The sequence below is a fragment of the Natrix helvetica genome, assembly GCF_964273705.1.
Source record: "Natrix helvetica genome assembly, chromosome: 11".
Lineage (NCBI taxonomy): Eukaryota > Metazoa > Chordata > Lepidosauria > Squamata > Natricidae > Natrix > Natrix helvetica.
The window spans coordinates 9,603,702-9,616,154 of NC_138562.1; positions in this window are offsets into that span (position 1 = coordinate 9,603,702).

Below are 12,453 nucleotides of genomic sequence, written 5' to 3' on the forward strand. Positions count from 1 at the left end.
ATGTATTAATATCCAAACGAGGAGGAGAATGTTTGTCATATGGGTGGCACTTGTCAAGCTAAGCATGTATTTAGAAAGATCCAAGAAGCAGGATATGCTATCATAGGTAGTCACCCTTCTTCCACTTACCTCTATTTCTGGTTCTGAATGCAAAGAGGACAATTGCAGCGAACAAACAATGGGTCGGTATTTCCATTGCAAATGCTGGCAGGATAAATTTCCGCTTTTGCAAGTAACTCAGGAATGTCAAGATTGACAGTTCTATGTAAGGGGTTGGTGTGCTTTTTTTCTTTGGCAGAGGAATTTAAAAGATGGGGGAAAGACATTCGAAGGATTTGTTAAAAAAAACAAAACGAGGAGGGAGGATTGGTTCTGAACACAGCAATGTTCTGAAGACTGCACTTATGGAATCAAAATACACCATTGTTCATCACGATTGAAAAATCTACACTTTCAATCCTGGGGACAATGCCATCGTATTTATATAATATGTGCACGGGGGTTATTTAGATAAGCTTACTGTTACATAGCTCAATAATTATTCTAACCCAAGATTGGCGATAACCATGAAAATATCAGCAAAAGAATCGGAGCCATCCATTAAGCTTGCAAACACGTAAAGATTTATTCAAGCCTATATGAAAGGATCTAGGGGGATTATTTATTTAGTGCACGGCATATACATTAACATTGCTATTTCATCTAGTCTAATAGATGAAGTGTAAAATATGGACTGTATAGATAGATGTTTAGATTAGGAGAAAGCAATGAAATGCAAATGTTAAAAAGTTCTAGGTTCAAATACCACTATCTATGCCCGTCATGGCAAACCTATGGTACGCAAGCCACCAACCCAGCTCAGCTCCACTGTGCATGCATGCACACTTCCCACCAGCCAGCAGATTTTCGGGTCTCTGCCGTGCATACATTGGGAGGGGGTGCATGCAAGAGACATGTGTGCATGCAGCGGAGATGGGGTGTGTGTGGGGGTATTTTTGCTCCCAGGAGACTGCAGGGTGGCTTACTAGGCCCAAAATGAGGTGCAGGTTTATATACAATATATACAATAAGCAGAATTGGAAGGGATCTTGGAGGTCTTCTAGTCCAACCCCCTGCTTAGGTAGGAAACCCTATACAACTTCAGACACATGGATATCCAACCTCTTCTTAAAAACATCCAATCTTAGAACATTCACAACTTCTGCAGGCAAGCTGTTCCACTGATTAATTGTTCTAACTGTCAGGAAATTTTTCCTCGGTTCTAAGTTGCTTCTCTCCTTGATTAGTTTCCGCCCATTGCTTCTTGTTCTGTCCTCAGGTGCCTTGGAGAATAGCTTGACTCCCTCTTCTTTGTGGCAGCCCCTGAGATATTGGAACAATGCTATCATGCCTCCCCTAGTCCTTCTTTCTCTTAAGCTAAACATACCCAGTTCCTGCAACCGTTCTTCATATGTTTGAGCCTCCAGTCCCCTAATCCTCTTAGTTGCTCTTCTCTGCACTCTTTCTAGAGTCTCCACATCTTTTTTACACTGTGGCAACCAAAACTGGATGGAGTATTCCAAGTGTTTAGGCCATTTAATCATTAAAGCACAGCATCGTTTATATTTTAAAAAATCATAAAACGGATCAATCTATGCCCTCAGCTTCCAGCTGGTTACAATGTGATCGTTTGACATGGGACCCCAAAGTTACATTGAGGGGAGGATGCTTTCTCCAATGTGAAGAATGCAACCAAGCTCAGAGAGTACCAAGGACTTCCTCATTTCAACCCTGAGCTAAAAATGTTCTCCTTTATAGGTACAAGAATCAAGTTAAGTTCAGTCCTAAATTGGTGCCGGACAGAATTCAGGAAGAGTAGTGCCTGGGCCATTTCTGGGAACGTAATGACTCTAGTCTAAGCTGATGACATGCTTAACTCAACCACCCTCCTCCCAGCTCTGTCTGCTCTTTCCCTACAGAAAGAAGCCTGGCAAAACATCACCTAGTGACTTTAGGGGGATTGCAAGTGGGCACGAAATGGTTCTTCCTAAGTATCAAGCATTAGATAACATCCTTGAATTCTCAAATTCTCCCGTTTTGCATCCAACCTGTTTCTTAGATGTTTATCCTAATTTCCATGTAGAAGCCCAAGGTGGGACACTTAATACACTCTCCCAATTTCTACCCAGGATGGGTGTTCTGACTTAGGCTTCCCCAAATGATGAAGCAGATTCCTTGTCCCAACAAAAAACCCTTTGTATTAAGTTACTGTGAATTCCTCTCATTCACATCCACCAAGGTCTTTCAAAGGTGAATATACAGTCACAGACCTTATCTGGCTTGGAGAGCTGCCAGGCCGGTATCTTCAAACCTTGACAAGGAGCCTCTGAGAGTCACGAACCAATTAAACGAACTAATTGTCTCCTGAAAACTCCACTCCCCTTTCACTCCTCTTTTATTCCCTATGGGAGGGGGCATTTATCGTCCACCTGTGGCCTTATTCCCAAGTCAGCCCTTGCTCTTTAGCTGTACCCTTTGTCTGGCAACTCTGCGCATGCGCACACTGGGAACAGGCTCCAGCTGTTCTTCTGCCCCACCGATGTCTGACTCCGAAAGCAGCTGATAACTGTCAGACAGCTCTGGCCCCCTCTCTGCCTCCGACACAGAGCCCTCATCAGAGCCTTCCCCAGACTCCAGGACTGGCCCATCTTCCTCCCCAACCTCCTCACTGTCCGAATCTGCTGCCAGCTCCGCTGTGGCGGGCCACAACAGTAGGAGGATGTCAGGACTCAAAGAAACAAGGAGTAAATAAGAATACTCTCCAGTGATATCTCATCGTTACTCCCCTCTCGCTGGGAAAATGGCTCCCCCGCCCTCTTTCTCTTTCACACAGATGGGATTTATAAGATTTGAGCTTCCGTGGTCACCATGCCTGCTGCCAGAACCTCAATTCTGAGTTTAAAGGAAAACAGTAGAAGCCTCTCTTTGGATTGTAAAAAAGGAGAGGAGCGTTTAGTGGGCCAAAGTTGAAAGCAGGGAAGGAGGAGGGAGCCAGTGCCCCTCGCACAATCTCTGGAGGGCTTTTAACATTGTTCCTTCTGAGCAGAACTTCTGACAAGTTTATTTAATTTTTAATTGGAGGGGGGGGGAAGACGGGGGAGGAATGGGAAGCTGTTTCTTTAAAGACTTGGAGCAGACCGCAGTCTAGCCTCCCTAACAGGAAACTTGAAAGCTAGAAAGGGAAAAATCAGCTGGGACTGGATGGACTCCAGATTAACCCATACATAAAGGGACTCTAATCCTAGCATAATGCCGGCCGTTTTTTTTTTTTTTAAATTGCTTTCTATTTTAAATTCAAGGTCCTGCCAAAGCTTACAATGTTCCCTTTTTTCTTTTTCTTTTTTTCCCCCCTCGTTTTACAGTTTTACAAGCCAAGAGTTGTGGTCAGTTTTCTCACGTTTAATCCCAGGTTCTTTTCAGCTGCCCAAAGTGTAGCTGAAAAGATTCATTATTTTGTCATTTTAAGGGCCTTAAATACATTTATCCAGAGATCCATCTGAGGATTGCAAATAGCAAGACGGGGTAGCTTTCTTTTTCTTCTCTTATTAACGGAAATAAAGACGAATGCCTGCATTAAATGTGTGTTTTATGGCCATGCATTGCAGCTAATTAGCATTCATGGCAAGGGAGCTCTGTTGTCACTTTCAGATGCTGCGTTCATTGTCCGAATAGAACTTCGCTCAGAAGTGGGGGGGAAATGGATTTAAGCAGAGCTGCTGAGAATTCTGTTCAGCAATAAACACATTTTGGAATCCAGTCTCATAATCTTTACAGGGTGGGTTTTTTTTGGGGGGGGGGAATAAAGAGCAGCATCACATAAAAGCTGATTTCAAGATTCTTGGGTGAAGTTTGTTGTAATGGAGACACATTTGCTAGCAAACTCACTTTCCCCAGGTTAGAAAAAGTACTAGATTCAGAAGCTAAGGGAGATAAGTTTCTGTCTGCCTGCCTGCCTGCCTGCCTTCCTGTCTGTCTATTTAAAAATAAAGTCTCGGCCAGTGGTCACCAACTGGTGGTCCATGGACCTCTGGTGGTCCCCTAGAAAATTTTGGTGGTCTGCAGAAAAATTATTTGCATTTTTTATATTGCGCTAAATACTAAAAGGTAAAGGTTTCCCTTACACATATCTGTTGGAGGTTCCCGACTCTAGGGGGCGGTGCTCATTTCCGTTTCAGAGACAGCGCTGTCCAAAGATGTCTCCATGGTAATTTGGCTGGCATGACTAAATGTTGAAGGTGCACGGAATGCTGTTCCCTTCCCACCAAAGGTGGTTTCTATTTTTCTACTTACATTTTTACATGCTTTTGAACTGCTAGGTTGGCAGAAGCTGGGACAAGTAACGGGAGCTCACTCTGTTATTCGGCACTGGGTATTCGAACCGTCGAACTGCCAACACTTTGATCAACAAGCTAGCATCTTAGCCACTGAGCCACCGCATCCCTCTTAGCTTAGTTACTTAGATGTTAAATAAGTAAACATTTCAAGTCCAGAAACATCCTTGAAAAACGAAAAGCGGAGGTGTGATCACTTTTTAGAAAAATACTGAAATTGTTCTGCTTATCGTTTCCAAAACGAAGAGCTTCACACATTCATAAATGGAGTTGAAGAACGATCTTCCTGGGTTTGTGTGATTTAACATTTTCTGAAAATCCAGTATTTGTTTTATCCAGCAGCTCCTGCCCTCCCTGCATTTCTTTCTTTTGCAAACTATCGTCAATCTCACACCAGAAGATCCCAGGGTCCGCCGTTAGTTTTATTTGAAGTTGTTCTTAGCATTGTAGCGCTTTCTGATTAATCTCCAGGATCACGAGGCCCGTAACCGTCAGATGGTAGCTTTGATCTTCATCCAGCAAACCATCTGGAAACGTAGTTCAGATTGGCAGCTGCTTTCTTCACTCTCCAGTGTGGTTTTCAGCAGAATTTCCGCTGAAGTTTTTTTTTAAATGTATCCCAAGTTTCAGGGTTATTGAAAGAAAGAAAAAAAACCAGTACTAGAAGTTCTCAGCCATCTTCAAGGTGTGGGTTTTTTTTATTGCTTTCCAAAGGGGAGGGGAAAAATGCATAAGAGCATTAATCCCAAATAAATAAGCCTACATTAAAAAAAAAAACATTATTGAACCCCAAATTGGTCCAAGTTCCCTTTAGCTTCCCATCTGATTAGTGTTACCTATACTTATGGATCTGGGCTAGTTACTGCTTGTTACAACATCATATCCTGCAAACATTGGATCCTCTAGAAGAGGGGTGTCAAACTCGATCTCATTGAGGGCCGCATCAGAGTTGTGTTTGACATTGGGGGGGGAGAGGGCGTAGCTGGGGATGTGGCCATGGGGGGGCGTGACACAGGACTCGTCAGGGGCACCTGTGGTGTCCAAGTGCTAAGGCAGGACTTCCCTAAGACCCTCACTCACTCTCATTATAACCTTCCTTCCTCCCTCCCTTTTCTTCTTTTTCCTTTCCTCTTCATTCTCCTTTCTTCTTCCTTCGTCTCTTTCCTTCTTTTTCCTTCCTTGCTCTCTTCCCATCTTCCCTTCTTTCCTTCCGGTTTGGCTGAACCGGTAGTAGGATTCAGGCCTGGGTCACAGAACCGGCAGTGACGCAGGCCTGCCATGCTCCCAAACCAGTTCTTTCACTGCCGCTGGGCTGCCGCCATTTTGGTTTTTAGTGACTGCGCATGCGCAATTCACTATAAATGGTGTGTTTTCGCTGTCAAAGGCACCGCAGGCCAGTTGTTTGCTGTTTTCAGTCCAGCCTTGCAGGCTAAACTGGCCCTGGCCCCTGGGCCTTGAGTTTGACACCCCTGCTCTATACCAACCTTCTCCAGCTTGATGTCCCCCAGAAATTGTGATCCCAACACAGTTGGAAGGAATAATATTAGGGAAATATGCTTAAAGGGGTATTTCAACTCCAGATTGTCAATGGAGTCCTTAACTTTCTCGATATTTGCAATTCTGGCTTCAATAGGAGAAAAAAAATTGTAATGCCATTGAGTTTTTTCAACCTTTTCCTCTCTGGATGACATGTCATTTTCCTAGCAAACATTTGGAAGTGCTTTCCCCATTGCCTTCTATTATGACGGTTTTTCAACTTGCCAACTTCTGAACTTCCTTATTCATTTGCTAACCCGTTCCAAGCCTACTTCGGTTGTGACCAAATTGTCTGGTGCTGCCATCTGTTGACACACAAATTTACACCCACAGAAACACCGAAAGAGCTTTTGTGACAAAGGAGAAGAAACGTTAATTGCTCATGAAGATGCTTTGAAGATTAAGAGGGTCATTTACAGCCATTCCTTGAAGACTGCAAGATGAAGTCAACGACTGGCCATCTTAACATCCCAGATGAAAGGACTCAACTGCTTGTAATATCCCAATCAAGAAACTGCCATATCCTTGGATTAAACTTGATCTCTCTTAAAAGGGTAACAAGTTCACATTGAAACTCCCCAGGGGTGAGTTTCTGTATCAGTGGGTACCAGTTTCCTTTGCGCATGTGCCTGCCACGCATTGCTCGTACATGTGCAGTTGACTATAAGTTGTTCTGCTCATGCGCAGAAATATGCCGGCAATGACAGAAGAGACCAGGGAACCAGTTCAGCGGCGTGGCCAGCCTGGGTCGCTGCCGGTTCTGTGATCCAGACCAAATCACCATTACTGCTTCAGCTAAACCGGGCCGAACTGGGAGCAAGCCACCTCTGAAACTACCCTTGTATAATAATAGCTGAACTTTCCGAGAGGTCCTTGATGCTCTCTGAACTTGCTTGTTTTCTTGAAGACATTTCATTACCCAAGTAGGTATCAGTGCTAGTAAGGAGTAGGGTTTGCTCTCAGTTTATATTCTGGTGACTTGCCCGTCTGTATTGGTGGGGTGATCTTCAGGGGTTGCCACAAAGAAGAGGGAGTCAAACTATTCTCCAAGGCACCTGAGGGTAGAACAAGAAGCAATGGGTGGAAACTAATCAAGAAGCAACTTAGAACTGAGGAGAAATTTCCTGACAGTTAGAACAATTAATCAGTGGAACAGAAGTTGCCTCCAGAAGTTGTGAATGCCCCAACACTGGAAGTCTTTAAGAAGATGTTGGATAGCCATTTGTCTGAAACGGTATAGGGTTTCCTGCCTAGGCAGGGGGTTGGACTAGAAGACCTCCAAGGTCCCTTCCAACTCTACTATTGTATTATTATCTTAGAGCAGGGGTTTCCAAACTATGGCCAGCGGGCTGGATACAGCCCACTGAAGCCATTAATCTGGCCCACATGGGACCATGAGGCTGCCCTGCCCACATCACCCCATCTACCGCCGCCCCCCTCCTGCCTTCTGGAGTTCGAGGAGGATTAATGCATGGAAACCTACCAAGGAGAGATTCAAGAAATAAGGAGGAACTTTCTGACAGTGAGAACAATCAACCCATGGAACAGAAGTTGCCTTCGGAAGTTGTGGGAGCTTCATCACTTGAGACTTTCAAGAAGAGATTGGACTGCCATTTGTCAGAAATGGTGTAGGGTCTCCTGCTTGGGTGGGGGGTTGGACTAGATGATCTATAGGGTCCCTTCCAAGTCTGTTAATCTGTTACTAAAAAAAGTCATAACATGGGGCAAAACTCACCTAACACATTTCTCACATAGCAACATAAATTTTGGGCTCAATTGTGGTCATACGTTGAGGACTGCCTAGAAAATCTTTGCCGCTTTTGTCTGGGCATACAATGGTGATCCTAAGGATTTGTGGTTTTTTTCTTATTTGATTTGGGACTAGATGCAGACATCTTTGTAGCTAAGGAAGCCAGAAAATCCTGTTTGGGAAAGAAACATCTCTCAAACAAAAATGGGTGACTAGGGGACAAGAAACAGACTTTTCCTGCCCCGGGGGAGTCACTTCAGGGTAGACGTGTCTTAATTGCCACCTCCTTCCTTCCTTCGCTTTGCTCCTGTTTGTTTTTCAGTCTGCTGGAAACGCAAAGATTAGTCAAACGAAGGAAAATACAAGGTTCCATAAAGCGACTGAATCACTGGATAGAGAAACCTGTGTCAGGAATGCTGGACTTGGGGGTGTAAGTTCAACACGGGGTAATTTTATTTGTAGAATCTCTAGTCCACAACAAAGGATAGGTCTTTCTGGAATTTCGTTTGAAGGTTTGTTTCCTGGGATTTTCCTGTTGGGGAGAGAGAGTGAGAGAATGGAGAATTTGATCTGATGCTCCTTAAGAAACCAGATGGGCATATTTCTGCCTTTCCATGTCCTTCTACCGCATCTGTAGTGTAGAAAGTTAGCACCTACTCCTCTCCTATGGGACGGGGTGGCTCAGTGGCTAAGACGCTGAACTTGTTGATCAGGAAGGTTGGCAGTTCGGCGGTTTGAATCCCTAGCACCACATAACAGAGTGAGCTCCTGTTACTTGTCCCAGCTTCTGCCAACCTAGCAGTTCGTAAAAATGCAAGTAGAGAAATAGGAACCACCTTTGGCGGGAAGGTAACAGCGTTCTGTGCACCTTCAGCATTCAGTCATGCCAGCCACATGACCCCAGAGACGTCTTCGGACAGTGCTGGCTCTTTGGCTTTGAAATGGAGATGAGCCCCGCCCCCTAGAGTCGGGAACGACTAGCACATATGTGCAAGGGGAACCTTTACCTTTACCCCTCTCCTAGAAGAATGAAATATTTTGAGAAATATGTTAAAAGGCAGAATATTTCCCTGGATGAGAAATGGAGAAGCATAGTTTTTTAGAGGGAGAAAGCAGCCCCCACTTTTCTTAATAGCCCTCAGCATATGTCAGCATTTAACAGATAAAGAGCTTATTGAAAGAAGCCAAGTAGCTAGGTAGCTCTATTCATAGGCAAAAAAACCTGCAGCAAGGTCTAAACAAAGGTAGCATTCACCCTCAGCCACAACAGGAATTGCCCAATGCCCTTTCATTGCATCAGCAGTCCAAACCTCAACCAAACTTAGCTCAAACAAACATGATCCCTACATGGCCCCATGCGAGTCTGACAACAGCCAATAGAATATATGTTCTTGCACAGGAACAGGATGCTCAAATGCAAAGCCCAAGAGGAAGGTATAAAACTTTCTCAGCTCCATGTGGTTCTGCTTCATCCTTAAACCATCTTTCCAATCAGCCTCCAGCTTCCATTTTGTCTCCAGTACTTTTCCTCCCTGGCTTGGAACTGAAACAGATGGATATTTCTTCCAGCGGTAGTTTTAAAAATCTATGAAATGGGCGTCTTCCTCTCCTGAACTCTCTTCAGCAGCACTTAAACCAGGGGTGTCCAAACTTGGGAACTTTAAGACTTGTGGACTTCAACTCCCAGAATTCCCCAAGTCTTAAAGTTCCCAAGTTTGGACACCCCTGACTTAAACAAAACTCCTCTTTTTGGTATATCTATTCTAAAGTTCAATAGATAACAGTTTGGTAGAAATTAAAAGTTTGGCACCAAGATAGTCTGTTCCCTTCGATGGAATTCTTAACCGCTTGAGACACATTTGGCATGAAGTCTGCATTTCCAAGCCACAAAGTGAAGATTTGGGTTTTCCCCAGCTTGTGCCTGATTTTAATTAGGTAATTTGTCTAATTGATTTTCATCCCTCCTACCTTGATTAAAGAAAAGACTTTGTCTAAGTTTGTTTCTACATGAATACCACTTCTGGACTTTTTTGTAGAAGCTGGCAGAAAGACTCACACTAATTTGGGAATATGACCATTAAGAAATGTTGATGAGTGCAGAAGTGCTGGGTGTTATTGAATTTGAGAACAAAAGGTTAATGTATTTTATTTCTGTAATTGTTTCAAAGAAAGTTGGGAGTTATTTGTTCTTCTTCTTCTTTTTTCCCTTCTTCTTTAGCAATTCCCCGCTTCCCCTGTTTTTTCTACTTTAATAATTCTTTGTTGATATTTATTTTCTGCAGAAAATTAATGAACTACATAAAAAAGAATAAAGAAATGGTGGAAACCATGCGGATAAAGAAAGAAAAGGATCATTCGTTTGCGAAATTCAAGGGCTTTCTTATTTTTAATTACTCCGGAATTAAATGTGGAGTAGAGGGTATACCTGTTTTAAATATATCACAGTACTGTAAATAATTGCTTCGCTCTGAAAACCATTTCCAAAGAAAATAGAGCAAAGGAAGAACACTTTTCTGAAGCTGAACGTTCCTCTGTTCTTTGCCCTTGATTGACATCTGATTTTGGTTTTTTGGTGAGAGAAAAAAAGGATGACAATTCTTAAAGGTATAGGTCACCATCCTGTGGCCAAAAATAGGAAGTACAGAGAGAGAAAATTAGTCCAGTTGCCCTTCGAAAAAGCATCTTTGGGACAACCATGACTGAGAATCTCCACAGACAAGGGGGTCCTTGGTGGTCTCTGAGCTTGATGGTTTTCTTACAGACCTTTCATTACCAAACTAGGTAGCATCCTCATAGGAGGACACCAAGAATTTAGGTGAGTGTCATGCCTGCAAGCCATCTTTTCTTTTTGGACTTCAGGCCTGCCATGCATTCTACGGTGGGAAAATGGGAAGGGGGATTATATGGAGCTGGGTGATATGTAGCCATAACAACATTCTTCTTAGAAAGCCAAGGTCATCTTTGTCTCTGCACTTGGCTGGATCTGGATGGGAGGAGTATGTCTTCGTGGCAGTGGAAGATTGGACCATGCGATGAACTTGTGGGTGTTGTTTTCCCAGATGTGCCAACATGGCTCTTTTAATAAATTGCAATTTTGAGGAATCCCCTGCCTTGGATTTTTATTTTATTTTGGATTCTATTTGGAACCCTGACAGTGAGTTTGGTAAAGTATTTTCCTGGCAACTTTGACATCCAGAAGAAACTACCCATGTGTTATCAAGATCTTACAATGGTGTGTATGTGTCTCTGTGTGTGTGTCAGTTGTGGGTTCCGGATCCCATTGCAACCAGTACAGTTGCAACAGGGCCCCGTGTCCTCCACATGAACGTGTGGGGTGCGCATGCACATGCATGCAATGGGCGCATGCGTCTTACCATCCAGCAATGCCTCTGCAAGCCTCCGTGATGCTCCAGCTTTGCAACGGAGCATCGTGCAGGCGCTGTATGTGCCATGCGCATGCATGGAAGCGCCAAAGGGTTTAAAGACAGGTAAGGAGTGCGGGCAGACAGGCGGGCCCTTCAGAGCACCATACCGGAACGGTACCCAATGCTCCGGGCAGGCTCTGGTACGCTCGTACCGGGGCGTACTGCCTGCAATCCACCGTTGGTGTGTGTGTGTTTATTTGTTGGAAATGGGCTGATGGGGGATGACTGATGGGTGTGTGAAGACCCAGTGTGTACAAAATGGTGGATGTATGTAATGGGACAGTGCAGGCTTCTTTAAAAAAAGTTTTAAAAAGGGGTTGCAATGTACCAAACATCAAATGTGATGTAACATTTGGTCATCAACCTACCTGCCACCACCACAGCAAGAGTCCTACAATTTGCTTGCTCCCCTGATTTCCTGGTCAAAAATGGAATTGAATTTGGTATTTATTCCTATTGGATTGACCCCAGGAACTTCGCACAAAAACAACCGCACTGTAGTCTTGTTTAATATGCTGTTTTGAGTTAACAAAGAGACAACCGCGCACACATTATGTAACTCTTGGTCAAAACTTCCTGTTGTTGTTGCAGACGTCTTGCCAGAAATATTCACATGCTTACATTCTCAGATTTGCCTTGTAAAGGACACGAGGTGAGAAATGATCAGAAGCCATTCCTCCTCTCACCCCTCAACACACAAGCGGGGACGGAGACATTGCTTGAGACCTGAGAAAGGAGATATATAGTGTTAGAAAGACACTCAAAGTGACTCAACCTCCAGCCCAAGCGGGAGACCCTATATACCAATGACAGCAAAACTTTTTCTCACGGCATGCCAAAATTGCTATCGCCCGCGAGCTGCCGACTCAATCCTCCCCGCCCACCTACAGGTGTGTCACCCCCTCCCACACATGTGCATGCGACACCCCCAACCCCCGCTGCATACATATGCATGAGACCCCTCCCCAGGCTCCAGAGGCTTTCCTGAAGTCTGGGGAGAATGAAAACAGCCTCCTGGCTCCCCTGGAGACCCTCCAGAAGCTGGAAATTGATCGTTTCCGAACTTTCGGTTGGCCTGTTGGGTCCGTTTTTCACCCTCCCCAGACTCCAGAGACTTTCCTGAAGCCTGGGGAGGGTGAAAACGGCCTCCCCTGGCCCTCCAGAAGGGCGAAAAATCAACTGGGCAGCGTGTGCATGCTTGCTGGAGCTGACGGCTGGCGTGCCACCGAATATGGCTCCATGTGCCACCTGTGGGACGCATGCCATAGGTTCACCATCACAGCTATCTACCATTTCTGACAGATGGCAGTCCAGCCTCTTCTTGAAAGCTTCCGGTGATGAAGCTCCCAGAACATCTGAAGGCTCCGTGGGC